This window comes from Chamaea fasciata, unplaced genomic scaffold (assembly GCF_029207755.1).
Source record: "Chamaea fasciata isolate MVZ Bird 193981 ecotype frontalis unplaced genomic scaffold, bChaFas1.0.hap1 SCAF_6, whole genome shotgun sequence".
Taxonomy (NCBI): domain Eukaryota; kingdom Metazoa; phylum Chordata; class Aves; order Passeriformes; family Sylviidae; genus Chamaea; species Chamaea fasciata.
The window spans coordinates 40,410,575-40,428,801 of NW_027094091.1; the positions used below are offsets into that span (position 1 = coordinate 40,410,575).

Genomic DNA, 18,227 nt, shown 5'->3' on the forward strand with positions numbered 1-18,227 from the left:
ATTACACTTTCAGACTGGTGGGCGTTAATCTGATTCTGTGCTGGATTTTTTATTTGGTTGGTTTTGCTTTTGAAAGAATGTACAACTCATTCCTCCACAAATGCTGTACTAGAACTACAAGCTAGAAATAAGCCAAGAGACCCTGTAACAGAGCTGTATCTCCACTTAGTATTACAGACACCTGCAAATAACATCCTGGAATCTACAAACATCCAGGTAAATGTTATGCATCATTTTCTGCCCCTGTATTATTTGAAATAACACCAAACATAAAGTTGACATTACCAATGTTCATGAGTAGAAGGAGCCACTTGAACACAAAACAAACAACAAAAAGCAAAAAACAAACAACAAACAAAAACCCCAAACATCCAAACAAACAAAAACCTCCAGACTTAGTAGCATATTTTCAATTCTCATGTCATTGAATATGACAATAAAATAATGACACTGTTCAGTTATCAAGTAAAACTTGCCTTCCTTACCTTCATTCCTCTGCATATCAGTGTGATAATTCAAAACCCAGTGTTGAAACAAACTAGACTCTGGCTTTAATGGTCCACTGATCCTAAAAATATTTGTTGCCTTTTACATAGATAAAGAGATTACTTTAGCTTCAGCTGAAATGACATTGGATAGAGTTTGGTAAATATCTTCCCTCCTTTACTGTACCAGTTTTCCTTTCTTTTTCATTACCAGTCTTCATCAAGAGGTAAGCCTGTGCCTCAAAATCCCTTTGGAATTGCACATTCTCCTCCCCTATGTTAGCAAAACCAGCAGATTCCCAAAGACCCAGGATCCACTGATTCCTTCTATTCCTGTACCCATCAAAGAATTGTTATGTTACTTTTTCTCCCTCTGTGAGAAGAATCTGCAAGTTGCATACATTTAATCAGAAGGCAATGATCCTGAGAATTGTTTTTTATAGTCATCTTTTACTTTGTCGGGTTTTTTTTTGATCTTCACACAGTTATTGCAAATAGTCAGTAATCCTCTTCTAGAGCATGTCTCTGAGAGAAATACCACTACCCCACCTTACTTTCAGCTCCATCTATTTCTGCTAAATGAATTTTCCATTTTGAGAGATTTCCATTTTCCTTGTGCCATTACAATACAATTGTACATATGGTGACAGATGCAATTTCTCTAATTTAGACAAAGGAGCTTTAATCAGCATTCCAAATATATCGAACTGTTGGATATACAGAACTCCAAATTTTCTTTAGCAGCATAGAACAATCATCTCACACAGGACTGATCTATTCAAAATCTACTTTCCTTGAACCTACATTGGCATTTCATTAAGCACTGGAAAAGAGCCTTTTCTGCTATTTCCTTTGTTCATTTAATATTAACATAAAAGAAACTGCCAAGCAGAGAGTTGTACTAAAGGTAAAGGGAGTACTCGACATTTGTTTTTATTCTTTTGGGGGTTTTAATTCTGCCTCTGTCATGGATTTTTACCGAGGGATCATAAAAGATGACTTAACCAGGAAAAGAATCTGGTTGAAAAGATTTCTTATCAGCATGTCTAAATTTAAGAGACTAAACATAAATTCTAATTAACATAAGTGATTGTGACCATTTTCAAATGTTCAGATTAATTTCCCTGTGGGGTAGATGTCCAGTCCTACAGAATTTCAGGAAGTTTTCCAAGCTCAGGGAAACATTCTGGCCGCTTCAGTGAAGATGTACTGTTTTAAAAGAACAGTGACAAGTGAATTAAATTTTCAATTTCAGAGCTACATCTAGTTATAAAACATCTCCAAAAAAATTGAGATATTGAACAAAGCAGCTAGCTCCTGGGCCTTATGACCTTCAAATGACTTTGCCAACACCCAAACTCTTGAATTCGGCCTGGCTGCAAAGAGGAGCACTTTCCACAGATAAACACAAGAGGAGATAAATACTTCAGCTTGTACCATGTGTTTAATAACTTTCCCATTCCCACATCCACCTTAGCAAAGTAAAGAGAATGGGATCTTTTTGAATTGTCCTTGCAAGCTGTTTAAATTTTTTTATTATTATTTCGTTATCTAATTACAACCCTTTTTTCAGCCTTGTCTGTGAACTTACAGGCCTTCTCCATTTCTCTGTCCACATATGGTGCATTCCCTGCCTTACTGTACTGGGGCTCCTTTGAGAGCAAAGCCTCCAAGCATTGCTACAATGCATTCAGCAACAAACCCAGCAGGATACTAATAGGCTGCCTTCATTAACCTTTGCTGATCGAACTGTGCTCTTGTATTTGCACTCTGCACATTTGTGATGTCTCATAAAGATTCATAATAGGAATTTTAATGGCAAAAGAGCTCATATACTAAATTGCTTATGCACCGAAAAGGAAGAGCAGCTGCAAGAAACAGTAGAGTTTTTTATTTTCCTCTCATCAAAGCAGTGGCAGCACTTGAAAGACCAAACTGAATATAGGAATGGATCAACAGAGGAATGGCACAGATGATAATTAATGCAGGGAAATGGCTATTTAGGTACAGTGTCAGAAGCTGCATTCACCAGGTATCCAAAAAAAAAGGCAACATGTTCTGAGAGAAAGCCATCAGATGGCATCAAAGGGAAGAAAAACAAGAGCTACAATACAGTTCTAAGACAAGGTAAACCATAAGTTGAATAAACATAAAAGCAAATTTAAGATGGCTATGTCAATAAAAACAAGGAATATATTTTCAGACCCATCAAAGATATGTTCTGTAGGTCAAACATGATGATGAGTTATTAGCATTAGCTTATATGAAAAAAAGAGAACAACAGAAAAGATGTTGATATTCCCTCTTTTTATTAGGCATTGAGTAATTTTCTAGCTGCCATTTCAAGGAAATTCAATAGCTACTAGAAGCAGCACCTTTGCTTAGACCATGAGGAAAATTAAACCACAGCTCTCCTTTATTTTAATCAAAGTCTGCAGAAGCCTAACTGCAATGTGCAAGTCGGGCAGAAAAGGTTTAACTGCAAAACCTAGGGGATGGAGACAGAACTCAAGCTTCAATAAGTATTCCCTATTTCTGTTTTGTTGAAACAAAGCAACCCAAAACATTAGTAATTCATGTCATGTTCCTGCACTGATTGCCACACTTTGTGAAATGGCAACATGTCTTAATAAGTACTTGTCTAAGCAAGGGAAAAGCTTCATAGATCATCAGTGAACATGAAAGAGTAGCTTTACAGAAATTTAGCCACAACATGTTCAATAATTTCAGTGGAATCAAGCAAATCTTCACATTACCCTTTAAGAATGAACTGAAATAAGAGAAAAACCTCTCCAAGGGTCAAATGTTTTAAAGGCTTTGCTCTACACTATGGTGTGAAATACAAAAATATTAAAAAATGGTAGCCTTTTTTGTGGCTGTTTCTATAATTTTTGCACGTAATATGAATAGTTAGTAGATACTCTTTTCATTAAAACTGTATTGTTGAGGAAGAAGGCCCATACTTTCTGCTAATTACAGTTCTTCATAGATGAAAAAGATAGCAATCATTTGTAACCAGTGATCTGGAATGTTGTTTCTCTTTCATTTCAGAACTCAGACAGGAATATTTAAGATCTAAATTAGCTCTTGGATGATACTTTGGGCTTATTAACACCACCCCACACCCTCCCACAACTCCTCCAATGCTGTTAAAATTGATTCATTAATTTTTAATCTAAAAACAATTAATGTAGGATGTGAAAGGTTAAGCTTGCGATAAGGTGTGATACAAAGGGAGCAGGCACCCTGATGAGAAGCAGACTGGCTCCGATCTTTTGCAAGCCAAGTGGAGATATTGTTGTTCTGCTATGGATGAAGGGGCTCATTATCCCAAAGATAATTGCCCAGATGCCACACCAGTGAGGTCACACAAAACATGGCTGTGATTGCTGAACCAGTATTGGAACTAATTAACAATTAAGGCTTTGGACGGTCATTTTGTACAGACCTCCACTTAGATGCATTCCCATCCCATCAGTGTTAAGCATTAGGTCACGTTCTTTTTGGTGCTGAGTGAAAACATCATCCCACCCATCAGAAGAATAAACAGTTTGCTGTTACTTTTACAGCATTAAAATTCATCCTTTTAGTCATCTTATACATACTGAGGGACATCAATTTTTATCCCCATATCAACTAATGATTTGGCATCTCTTTCGTTTAATGCAGAAAAAAGCTGTACCACAAATTAAGAGTAAACCTGAAGTTCTAAAAAGGACTAACTCAAACTAAGAGGAAGCAACATTTTTATTTTTCATCACAACTATTTTTTCTGGCATCTCTCATTCTGGATTACATTCCTTATTTTATAAGGTGAAAGCATGAATTGAGACCTGTCTGGTGCTTTCAGAGATCGATCTATTTTTTAGCCAGACATACTTTACAGGGGTATTTTAGTCAATAATACAGCAGTAAATTCTACACTTGAAAACTTACGGGCCTCTGCAGACTCTCCCTTGATTTTAATGGGTATTTCAACATGAGCACACACAGCCATCCAAGTGGAGATAGATCACTGAAGAAACAGGGGATTTTCCATGAGAGCAGCAGGCAAGCCAGATAGGTAGTTTTTAAATAGTCTTTTCCAGATGCTTTAATTTCTTCCAGCTTTTTCAACAGACATCTGGTATGTTTTTAACGCCTTGAAAAGTAGCCATTGCAACTTGACAATTCTTCATTTCTGTAATGAAATTGAGAGAAGTTTCAACTTTTTGCCCTCGTGAATTCAAGTCAAGTTTGCTATATCTTTATAGTCAAGAAATATTTAATATCTTTAAAAAATGTGGGTTACCCTGGAAAAAAATGGGCATATTTTCCCTTTCAAAGTTGGTTACATTTAATCAGAACAATCAGAAAAATTTTCTAAGAGAAAGTGAATCATTCTTGGGGTTTTTGCCTTTTTTCTGCAAGGGGAAAAGATTTTGCACATAAGCTGTTGTGAGACAGTACCTTTCCTACTTTTTTTTGTCCTCATTTCACTCACTGAACCAAAAAAAAACCAGCTGTCTCAATCCCAAACTGCTAGCTTTATTCTCTGAATCACTTAACTACAGGATCTCTTTCCCAAGACTGATGTCATTCCTACACAAGGAACATGCAAAAGCCTGAATCCCAGAATGGGTAAGGTTGGAAGGGACCACAGTGGGTCATCTGGTCTAACCTCCCTGGTCAAGCAGGGTCATCCCAGAGCACTTGGCACAGGATTGTGTCCAGATGGTTCTTGAGTATCTCCAGTGAGGGAAACTCCACAACCTCTCCAGGCAATTTGTTCACTCACCTGCAAAGTAAAAAAGTTCTTCGTCATATTCAGATGGAATTTCCTGGGCATCAGTTTCTGTCTGTTGCCTCTTGTCCTATTGCTCAGCACCATTGAGAAGAGCCTGGCTACATCCTCTGACCTCTGAGAAGGTCCCCTCTCAGCTGTCTCTATTCATGGCTGAACAGGCCCAGCTCCCTCAGCCTGTCCTCATGAAAGGGATGCTACAGTCCCTTAATCATCTCTGTCACCCTTCACTGCACCTGCTCCATGTCTCTTTTGTCCTGAGGAGCCCAGAACTGGACACTGCACTCCAGGTGAGGCCTCACCAGAGCTGAGCAGAGGGTGATCACCTCCCCTGCCCTGCTGCAATGCTCTTCCTAATGCACCCCAGGACACCATTGGCCTCTTGATCACAAGGACACACTGCTGGCTCATGGAGACCTTGGTGTCCACCAGGATTCCCAGTTCCTTCTCTGCGGAGCTGCTTTCCAGCAGCCCAGCCCCCAGCCTGTCCTGGTACAGGGAGTTATTCCTGCCCAGAGACAGGACCCTACACTTGCCTTTGTTGAATTTCAGTTGGTTCCTCTCTGCCCATCTCTCCAACCCATTGAGCTCTTTCTGAATGACATCAAATGTAGAGAGACCTGCTTTGACCTAACGTTCATCTGTGCTCTGTTTTACTCTTGCCTGTCACTTAGAACTCCTGTCATCCCCTGCAGTTTTTGAAATCCTTGTTTCTTTTCAGAAGGCTCATGTTACACAGAGGCTAATACAATATTTCTTCTCTTAGCCAATAAAGTTAAATAAGTTCAGTTTTTGGTTTAGGTACGTCTTTTCCCCCATAACTTCTCTCTAGTCTTTTTGTCAGGTTTGCTTATCATAAATATGTATCACTTGGGCTAAGATTTTCTAGTTTTAAAATCTAGCCATGCATTTCAATACGTATATTATATGTACATAAATATATATATGTATTTAAGGGAATGCTCCATTGGATACTCTTTACAGTGATCTGTCAGGTTTTTATGACCATATGAAGGTAAGCAACAGATTCCACTCTTTGGAAAAAAAGTCAAAGGCAAATAGTATAAATGGTTAATGATAGCTAAGCAAAAATAGAAATAAATTCAAGAATGAACCTCTGGGAACCTATAACAACGGTCACAGAATGGATGTAAATGGGTAAAACCTACACTGGAAAGAAGATAAAGTGATAATATTTGTAGGGTCTGCAGGGGACTCCATACAACATAAATCTAGTCAGAGAAAACTTCCAAAGATTAAAAATAGCTGTTTTGGATACATGGTAGGTAGTAGGGGATCTTCTGGGTATCGAAAACCTGGAAATGACAGCTTTCAAACAAACCCCTAACAATAAAATTGTCACTGTCTTCTTTTTCACATACACATGTATTTTTATGCCTTTGCTTTTTCCACAGTTTGAAGACTGATTTATTACCAGAGGAAAGCCTGTGAGAAAAGCAAAAAAACAGATGCAGGATTCATTCAGGCTCTGCTCTAGTTCCAGTCTTGAGATCCCCTATCTCACTATAATTATTCTGTATATTTGAGCTTTAGTGGTTCTGGAGATTTTAACTTGGAATAGATAAAAGGTAGAAGAAGAGAGCAAACTCGAGGCCTGACATAGGGACCACTACACTGACATCAGATTTTTAAATCCTGATTCAGTGCTTGCCAGTCCAACTTACTAAACAATTTCTAGCACGAATCTGATCTATTCATATACTGCTTCAGAGTGTACAATGTCTGATTCATAAAGGTGTGAATCTTTTGAAACTTCTACTTTTAAAAAAGTTATTTGAATTTTTTTATGGAAGGACTCAAAATGTTTTAATCATTGAAGCAGACTTCTGAAAAGAAATCCAGTTTGAGTTTAAAGATATAAGCATATTGTTAGATAGGTGTTACCTGTTTCATGTTATTATGTATAGCATTATACCATTATAATCTAATATTCTGTTATGGTGTCACAAACAGGGAAAAAAGTCAGAGAAAACTGATTACAAATCAGCAGGAACACAGGAGCTGAAAAGATTTTACAGCATATATGCACACATAATGTATATTGAAAACTTGAAAATACTGAAGTCCTGGATTTTCTTGAAAATGAGAGCAAACACTTTATAGATGTATCAGTTCAATGTATAAAGAATCACCAAAGCAGACAATAGGAACGAAAAGGAGAGATTTTCAAGTTTTAATGTCAATGCATCTCTAGTAACAGCTAGTTAAGGTGGACTTGCAGAGCAACAAGATGGAACACAATATAAATACTTTTAAGGGGAAATTTGGAGCAAATCATTTTTTTCAGTAACAGAAATGAAAGTCATAGTGCTGTGATGCTAGGAGACTAAACATTAGCATCTTACTCGATCAAGCACGCACACACCTTGGTAGAACCACTGGAGAGCAACAAAGATGGGGAAGTGAAGGTCTGTTGAAAGAAAGAAGACAACATGGCCCTGGAGAAACTGAGCCTGCTCTTGACAGTCTCTGTGTCCAGTCACAGTTTTGCCTGCAGTGCAGATAGACGCTTATATTCTTGACAACTTACCTTTTAGCACTGTGATGACAGAAGTTTGTTCTTCTGCAGATGGTGAAGTTGGTATCTTTGAAATCATTTAACTTACAATCATTAACAATTTAACAAATAATAAAAGTCAATATAAATACATTTAATAAGTTTAAAAAATTAGTTTTCAATATTTTTAATAAAAATAATTATACTTACTAGGTCTGTCTCATAAACCAAGTCCACAAATACAAAACATTCAACTGTTATCTGTCCCATCAAAAGGTAAACGAGGCTATATAAACTACAATTACATCTTTCACCCTCCTCCCACTACACAGAGATGCCTGTTTTGAAGACCTATCATAAAGTTGGCTCAGTAATAAGTAAATAAAGAGGCGCTCTGTTGCTTTCCAACAGTATGACTATTTATGTGGGGTTTCTGTCCATCATATATATTTTACATTTATTCTCTGTAGGGTCAAAATGTGATCCAATATATGTTCCCTGGTTGAAGCACCTTAATGATACTTTAAGTGAACGCTAAAGACAATACTGAAACACACACTCTTCTGTGTAAGAGCCTTTCCTGCTACAGTGTTTGGATTACAATTTAGATAAGCACTAGTAAAAACAGTATTACAGTCGGCAGAACATTTTCTGCACGAAAAGACTATTTTGAATCAGAATATGCAAGAAATTATACTGAATTATACTAGAAACAAACTTGAAGGGACTATCGGTATAGCAGAGCCATGGGAATGAAAGTCCATTTGTATTCCTGCTTGGCTAGTTTTGGACAACATGAACAACTGTATGTTTATATTTATAGATAAAAAATACTGTTCAACAGCAGTGGTTCATGGTAGCACATAGAATCTACTAATGAGGATATACTTTACTGCACTCATTTTACTATTTTATTTCATGCTGCTTTAAATTTTGTTTCTGTTTACCAAAAGTGTACAAAATCACAAGATGTTAGGAAACTATTTTGAACTCAGTAAAAGAGGTCATATAGATGATAAAGCAAATTATCATGGAAAGGTAGCAGTTAATTTAAATAAAAAAAAAATAAAAAAATGTAAAAGTTCCACAACTTTTAATAGCAGGCATTATGGTAAGCCAGCAGAGCATTCTGGGTCCAAGTCCTAAGACAGCAATAGGTGCTTACCACAAGCTTTAGAATGGAGTCATGTGGATGCTCTATGATGGCAAGCATGCATATCTGGGCTATGACCTAGGTTTATTAATTTTTTCATGCTTTTTTCTAGACTGAATATACCATATATTCTCTCTGTCCTCTCCAATTCCTGCAGCAAGCAACCAACTATCTATCACCCTTTCTACCCCACCTCAGTCATATGTTGGGGCCTGGCTCTCCCACTCTGCTCAGAGACAGCAAGGTTTGCTGACTTCTTTACTTGACAGACTCAATTTACACTATTCTTTAAAAACAGAAATATCTTTGACTCAAGACAGCAGTGCCTCTGAATGTATCAGAACATCATGGCTTTGAAGGATTCTTATACAGTACAGAAAAGTAATAGACCAAAAGGGAACTACTACAGAGGTGGACTTTTTGCCAACACTACTAAACAGAGCAATATTCTAAGCTTTCTTTGACACTAAATGTCAGGGGCAGGAGGTGGCAGAGGGGGAAAGGGGAAAACAGAAATTGCTCCTCTGTCTCAAATGTAATTCTATGACATCCTGAAACAACTGTGCCTATTTCTTTCCTAGGATACTTGCTTTCCAGTGAAAATTTGATATATTTCTATCCCAACCAGTTTGACAGGTATTTGCACTTGAATAGGGTAAAAGTGCAGGAGGGATTCAAAACCCAGGAAATGGGGGAAGGGAAGGGAAGGGAAGGGAAGGGAAGGGAAGGGAAGGGAAGGGAAGGGAAGGGAAGGGAAGGGAAGGGAAGGGAAGGGAAGGGAAGGGAAGGGAAGGGAAGGGAAGGGAAGGGAAGGGAAGGGAAGGGAAGGGAAGGGAAGGGAAGGGAAGGGAAGGGAAGGGAAGGGAAGGGAAGGGAAGGGAAGGGAAGGGAAGGGAAGGGAAGGGAAGGGAAGGGAAGGGAAGGGAAGGGAAGGGAAGGGAAGGGAAGGGAAGGGAAGGGAAGGGAAGGGAAGGGAAGGGAAGGGAAGGGAAGGGAAGGGAAGGGAAGGGAAGGGAAGGGAAGGGAAGGGAAGGGAAGGGAAGGGAAGGGAAGGGAAGGGAAGGGAAGGGACCAAGTAAACCAAAAACAAGCCCTCCCAGTTTTCCTGAACAGTGATAAAAGCAATGAGATCAGCAGTGGGGTTTCTGAGAAGCAATCGGGCATTTCAAAATAATCCCTCCCTTATTCTCCACAGCACATTGGCCTTCCTTACAACAGCAGAATATAGCAAGATACACCCTTTTTGTGTTGAGAGGTTTCCAGGTTTTTCCAGAACCACAGCCTGCTTCATATCTATGTAGAAACTGTTGTGGTAGTTGAACCTAAACTAGTTTCTTATACAGAGCGTCAAGGAAGAGAAATGAACATAGCATCAACCACTGTATTATCCCTGATATAACTCCCATCGTATTCCCTTCACTGGTGTTCCGTTTTCCCACTATCCATAACACTCACTATAATCTTCGAACCATGCCTTGCAAATCCAGGCTCCATGCTTTAGTGATAAAGCAATCTGATGCAAAGCAGTCTGGCCTTGGGCAGCCCTCCTTTGCTCTTCTCTGAACTCTTTCCTCTCTTCCTCTTTTGCCCATGCTCAGTCCAGGAAGCGTGGCACACTGCTAGTCTCATTGACTAGGATAGAAGGAGGTTTGGAAAGGCTGTACATAGCACAGGGCAAACATTAACTGGCATATGCACAGCCTGACTGGAAAGAGGAAGAGAAAAGCAATGCTCAAGGAAATTAACTCAGTCTGCTCAGCTGTGTAAGTGCCTGTTGTCCAGGGTATGCTCCTCTACATGAATCCCTTATAGTATGCCCTGTCTTTTTTGCTGCTAGCACTGATTAAAATTCCTTTCCAACTCTTCTTCACCCTTCTTTTGAATCCAAGTCATCTCATAATAACCTCACCAAATGCTTTCACCACACTGCAGCTATTTTTTCTTCAGACAAAGCTATTTGCCCATTTCATTCCAAGTAGTTTCACATAATGGAAACGCCACTCAGAGATGAATAACTTAATCCTTCTTCTTAACAGCCTACCCTATCTCTTCCATTTGATTTGGTGTCTTTGCCAGCTCAGTATATGTTTAACAGATTTTTTTTGGTGTATAGACCTTATTTTCTAAAATATTTGTACAGTAGTTAGGCAAAAATATGCTTTTTTAACTGCTTTCATTTCAAGGACAGTCCTATGGACAAGAAGATAATTTAAGTCATTACAGCCTGTCAACCAAGATCTGTTCATTTTGACTTTTCAGGTAATTACGCTTTTTTAATATTTATAATGTAAAGTATATAGAGAAACAAATGGGATTAACGGCATAGAGCAATTGCTGATTTTCTAAGCTCTAAAGCAATCAGTACAGAGGACAAGAATGAGACAGTTTATTTGAAGAAAGACTATCCAATATAATTGAAACATAAATATATTGCCATTTACTTTACAGTCTCATCTCATTCACATTAAGCTTTTGTAAAAAGGCATTACCATTTTGGAATTTAGTCCTCATGATAAAGGACAGACTGGTATGATACCTACATCAGTCACATATGTGTCTGTGTTGTGCACACTGTAGAATTTAGAAATCTAATTCAAGGAGAGATCTGCTCCATTTGGTTTCATACTTCTAACACAGCTCTGTTCAACACAAGCAGGCACACAACAATCAGCAGCTTGTTCCAAAGAACTTCTAGGGGGACAGCTGGCTTTGTCTTACTTTCCCATGCAAATGTAACAAAAAATAACTACCATTACTACTATGCCATGTATTTATCTGAATGCCAGAAATATACATATATGTATGTCGCTTAAAAGGAAAGGAATGTTAAGGTGTCTCTGTGGATAATTTTGTTCTTGTGATCTCCCTGTCATAAGGGCATCTCAGTTAATCAGGTGATACCAAGGTAATTAATTCCACAAATTAACACTGCTCTGTCAGTTGCCTATTCCTTGGTCAGGCCAGCCAATTCATATCCCCTGTCTTTTTCTGCCTTCTGGAACCAGCAGAAACTGTTACTTTTGAACCTCACTCAACCCAATGGCCACATCTCAAGTCACTCCTGCTGTTCATAGCCTTTCTTTTCTATTGCAGATATTTCCAGCCTCATTTTTAGGGATTAAGGGTAGTGACCAGGATCCCAAAAAATACCAAGGTTTGGTTTGATTTGCCTTCATTGCCTCAATCTATATCTGCAACTCCCTGCTCACCCAGACATTAGTTGTTTGGTTTTCTTTGTTATGGAGCCATTTTTTGTTTTCAATTTCTCTTTAAAGAAATGTCACAGATGATAAATCATATTTCACTGTCCCCATCATGTAATTTAGCACAGTTAAGAAGAGATCACAGCTTGAACCTACATACTCCTTTAGTAGGTAGTCAAGTATTTTTATGTCCTTTTCCACCAAATTATTATGTATAAACTCACAGAGTTTACATGCTACACCACTACTTCCCTGCAACCTCATAGACTCCTGGCTGGTGCATTCTCCGATACTACTACAGCTCTTTCCCATGAGTGGCCCAATTTTTTGGAAACAAGTTGGTAAATGTTAAAAGCTCCCATAATGTCATTCTTAAGTTGTAGAAAGGACATAGCATCTATGATAATTTGGTCAGATTGATTTCAGTCTTAAGGGTCCTTCCTGCATTCTTTTTAACCTCAGCATTACCAGATTTAACAGTCACAAATCAATTTTCACATAAACACTTTTTTTTTGCTTTTTTCCTAGTTCTTTTAAACACTTCAGTCACACGTTTCTTTTTATCATAGAGAAGCAGCTTCTGCTAACACGTTTGTACAGGTAACACTGTCGGAGTACATGAAGTATCCAAAACTAGTCACAGATAAGACTAATACCAAACAATCTTGGTGTTTGTTGTAATATAATGCTTGCAGACATGACAGAAAACAAAATACTACTTAAACTGTGTCCTGATTATTTTCCAGAGAGCTTCAACTCTGAATGGGTCTCTTCTTGCTCTCTCTCATTCTTCTTCTCAGATCATTTTTTTGGTTTGTTTTATCCCCTAATGGGCCAGTAACTACTTAGCCACAGATTGGCAGGGAATGCATTTTATTCAGTGTGTGTTTTAACCTCTCAGCCTTTCACCATCAGGGCCTCTGTGCTTCAAAAGTCTATGGAGTTGGCTTACAGCAGGATGGCTGGAACTCTGTTACCTTAAGATGATTCACGAGCACCTGTCCCCTGACATCACAGGTATTAATGTGCTGCTGCACCCAGGAGAAGCAGAGAATTAGCACTACTTCTGGAGGCTTTTGGATCAATTTAATCAGACTAACCATATAGGTCATTTCAACTCTTCTCAAACCTGTAATAATTACTGCTTTTGAATCAGTCACTGCCAGCCAGCTGCACTGAACTAGAGTTTTGTGACTGGCTCCTAATTAATTCTCTTTAAAATAATTGTCATTTCTGAGTAAACAACAATCAGGATCAGATAGATTAAAAAAATTCTCCCTTCCACCCCCAATTACCAGCATAAAAAACCAATACTGGATGTAGCCTTGGCATATCTTGCTCAGAACAAAAACTGGAATACATGTTACCATCTATAACAAATGCCACTTGTTTATACAGAGCAAAGTTTTCGCAACCCAGAACTGCCTCTTTCTTGAAGAAAAGCTACCTCCAGCACGTCAATTAGCACAGGGTAATTTGAGTTCAGTCAAGTTAACATAAGGTTTTCTTACAAAGAGGAGGACAGCCAGACTTGAAAAAGGCATTTGGAAGGTAACACACTTGTTAACATGCAAAGGTTGCAGAGAGATAAGAAGATATCTTTGGTTTACCTCTTGCAGCCTTTTCATTATTAAATGAAATTATTCCATTAAATTAAAAAAAAAAAAAAACCAACAAACAAACCGTCTCTAAAGTAGTAGCCTATTGCTTTAAGTTGTATATTAAAGTTTGTCCACAAGCCCCTTGCTGCTGGCTCCCAAGCACCCTGATGTGTGTCACAGAGAGGCTGGGGCTGGATGGGGTAGCTTGGCAGCACCCTGGCTCCAGAGGCACCCACACCCATTATGTGACCTGTGTGTTAACTTAAGGCTGAGCAGGGATTCGGGTCCAGTTCCCCATACCACATCAATTAGGTTTATAAAAAAACAGGGTTTCACAAAATCAGAGAAAGGTTTGGGTTGAAAGGGATCTTAGAGATCATCAACTTCCCACCCCCTGCCATGGGCAGGGACACCCTTTACCAGCCCAGGTTGCTCAGAGCCCCATCCAAACCGGCCTGGAACACCTCCAGGGATGGGGCATGTACAGCTTATCTGGGCAACCTGTTCCAGTGCCTCACCACCCTCACAGCAGAGAACTCCCTCCTAATAATCTATTCTAAACCTCCTGTCGTTTAATGTGAGCAGTTAAAAAACTGTAAATATGTAACAGTACATATTTTTATCTGCCTGCGTGTATGGTGTGAGGCAGAAGCCGCCCAGCAGCACCTCACGACCAGCGGCGCCGTCACGCCGGAGGCCTCGGAGGGTGGCGGGGGCGGCTGTGCTGAGGCGCCGTTCCTGAGGGCGCATCGCCACCTAGCAGCGGCCCCGCGCAGCCTGCAGCGCCCAGCAGAGCGGCCGAACCGGGGATAAACCAGCCCTCCGAGCACACCTACCCTGCCCTGCGGCCGGCGGAGGCACAGGCAGAGGCGGGAGGAAGGGCAGGGTGGCCCGGCCGGGGCCTGCGGGAGTCCCCGCAGCAGGCAGGTCCTGGCGGGCCATGGCAGCGCCCTTGTCCCTCGGGTGTTTGCGCGGCACTTGGCAGCGGCCAGCTCCTCGCTGCTCCTCCGCCCTCCTCGGGGACTGATGTGACTCCGGGTGCGTTTGTTCCTACACGTCAGTGCCCTGGACCCATCTCATGTGGCTGAGATGGTGGCATAAAGCCTCCCTTTTTCACCACAACCCAGTGAACAGGCCCGGCTGTAAGGTAACTTGTGGGCTGCCACTCTCCTGGAAAAATCTCAGTAATTCAAAGTTCCGTGGATCGCTTTCTTGGTTTCTTCATTGTGCAGTTCGGAGTGTCACATCCTGCATCGGTGCGGTTGTCACCGCCTCTCCCAACACCAGCCAGTCACACTCCCTACAGCAAGGCGGTGTCAGGATGGGACTGTGCAGCAAAACCCATCTCGCTCCCATCTGCAGGTGGAAGGGAAGGAGCTTTGTCTTTGCATCCTCAGTGTCTCCAATAGATAGACACAGCTGGTGTGGTGTAAAACCACACACTTGTTGAGAAAGAGGGCTGAAGGAATGGGTAAGAACTCTGCAGGTAGAAAAGAGAATAATTTCAAATATCATGTCAAGATGAAATAATTATTTAACTCTTTTAACCATCCTTTGTGGTCATCTTTGCATATGAGCACACAAGCAAGACAGAGACACATTCAAGGATATTTTTAAAAATGTCTTTGAGGTGGGATTAGAAATATTTTCTTCATGCATTTCCTTGGCAAAAATTATGAAGCTTTGCTATCCAAATTACTTATCTTTATATCTTGCAAGTTTTTTTCCCAGTTTCACACTACCACTTTTTAAGAAGTGAGGGCTTTTGGGGACATCAGTACCAAATTTGGTACTGCCCAAGGTAACTTGAGTTTAACTTTATACTGTTAAAAAGTCCTACAAGTTTTCAGTACCAAACTATTTTCATCTGCAATAGTGTGCTTTTCCATTAAAATTCCACAAAATATTTGATAAAGGAACCAACTGTTTTTCCTCATAAGCCAGACTGAAATTATTAGTCTGCGGTACCGTGCATTGACACTAGCTATTGTTTGCTCTCTAAACCACCTTCAATAGCACAAAAGGAAGTTCTCTGTTACAGAACCCTTACACAACTGAACGTTTTGTTGAGCGACGAAGTGGTGCTTGGAATTACCAAGCTCCATTGCAAATATTTATTTCAGTGTCTCCTCCAAAATGCATTGTGAAAAGAACCTCTCTTTGAAATTGCACAGTGGCTCTATTGACCTTTCTCTAGTACGTTTCTAGAAAGTGTGACACTCAGCTAAGAATAAAATACCTTCAAATTACAGCTGTGGTTCTGCCCCAAAATTGTATGTGCAGAAAGTCATCTCTTCCAACTGTAGAGAAAGGTATTTCATACCAGACAGATCTATTGCAGGCAACATTTGGGGGTTTCTCTTTATCATGCTCTATCACATTTCAGTACCGCTACACATTCCTTTGAAAATATGCCCCAGAAAGGTAGAGCCAAGTATATGAATGAGGTTGAGATAATTACATGTCCATATTCAGAAGAATATACGAATGGATGGATATGTGCAGCCATTCCAAGACAGCGTTAGAAGAACAATAAATGATTGTGAGGCTAAATACATCTGGAAATCTACAAGGAAGCAGTGCTGACAGACATCACTGCTCCAAAACTACATTATAACTGTAGCATTGTTTGAGGTTGCAGAACATGATCCTTCATTCCACAATCCTTACACGTGAGTTCTTGAATTATCCAAGAGAGATGAGTACTTTTTACATATCACTTCAAAAAACAAATATACAGCAGGCTTGGCGGTCACAGCAGGGACAGCTCCCCGAGACCTTGGCTGCAGCATTCTGTGGTTCAATAATGAAACTGTCTCTAATCTGTCAATACTGCCCAGACAAAGGTGGTGCCCTTGCAGGCAAAATGCCCAAGTCTGATCCACTTTGCTCCCTGCTATCTCAAGTTCAACAAGCATTGCTTATTTCGACAAAACATGTAGCTATTTTGGATGTCAAAATCATAGGCCTTAGAAGGTTATTTCTTGTGGCAGTCCTGGCCTTTCTTGCACAGCAGTTTTACATGGGACATGTCTACGCAGCACAAAAGCTAGCAGTGCGTGCATCCCTGAACCAGCCCTGAACAAAAGCAATGCAGTAACATCCTCACAGCACTCTGCCAGACTAAGTAATGCAGGTAATGTGGGAACAATGCTTCCAGAAATCAAGCAAGTATCTTTGCAGTGTCAGGTAGACACCAGTTTACTTAGAGTAGGTATAAGTCATTCCTCATCCAGTCTGGCTGTAGAGAAGACAGGATGCAGACAGCCTCTGCAGTAACTGCTGCTTTCTCAGATAAACAGAAGTCTCATAACCTTTTATTCTTAACCTCTTTCTGTGAGGGTCAGTAAATGCACTGCATATTTCTAGCAGATGAAAACTTACATAATTATAGGAAGTTGCTTCTCAACAACTGTCCTGGTAATTGCACAGTGCTTCATTGCACAGTGTAGATTGATTCCCATTATTATTTTCATGAAATAGGGAGAACTCCCTGCACACTAAATCAAGACAAGCTTTGTTAGGTAGGGGTGTTTGGGGATGATTTCCTTATCTGAGCCTTCATGTCCCAACAGACATCTTTGTAAGTAGCAACCAAATTATTAGCACATAACTTATGCCTCATTAAAATTACTCTGCAATTTACCAATATTAAATGTAGATCAGAGTGATTTTCTTGTTTTTTCTAGCTAGCATGACCTTAATTATTCTGATATCATTTCCCAATAGCCTGTGTCATGGTTTTAAGCCCAGCTGGAGATGAAACACCACACAGCCACTCACTCAAACCCTCCTTTCTTCCCCCCTCCTCCCAGTGGAGTCAAGAGGAGAATAGAACTTGTAAAACTTGTATGTTGAGATAAGGACTGATTAATAATTGAAAATAAAGAAAAATATCATGGTAATAATTATGCTAAGTAATAATAACGATAATAAAAAGGGGAAAAAACCTACCAACTGATGCACAATGCAATCATTCAGCACCTCCTGATGAATGCCAGACCTCCTTTCCTGAACCCAAACCCTGGTCCCCCCTTCCAGGTAACTCCCTCCTATTTATATACCAGGCATGACATTCTACGGTGTGGAATATTCCTCTGGTCAGTTCGAGTTCCAGATATGCTCCTTCCCAGTTTGGATTTTTTTGCATTCAGAGCATGAGACAAGGAAAAAAAGTCCTTGACTGTGGATAAACTTGACTTAGCAAAGAACCAAAACACCAGTGTGTTATCAATACCATTCTCATTCTGAATCCAAAACACAGCACCGTAACAGCTACTGAGAAGAAATTAATGCTACCCTAGCTGGAACCAGGACATTCTGGAGATGATTTGCTCTAGCATCTTCATGTCTAAGCCTTCATTTTTCCACCAATTTACTGCATTCATTTTCAGCAAAATCTATTCTATTGTCAGAGATTGCAGCACCTGGAAAATAGGTAATATATGGCAAAAAAATTTACTAAGCATAATCACTTATTTAGT

The 18,227-nt window shown here is 39.8% G+C and overlaps 1 long non-coding RNA gene across 1 annotated transcript; it reads right to left on the reverse strand.

Moving 5' to 3' along the window:
* Positions 1 to 3,376: 3,376 nt before the first annotated feature.
* Positions 3,377 to 17,814, reverse strand: LOC136291210 (uncharacterized). The gene is made up of 3 exons (XR_010721459.1): positions 17,698 to 17,814; positions 5,146 to 5,262; positions 3,377 to 4,665 (listed from the first exon to the last, which is right to left on the reverse strand). It is a non-coding gene; the product is annotated as an uncharacterized lncRNA (long non-coding RNA).
* Between the last annotated feature and the right edge of the window lie 413 nt (positions 17,815 to 18,227).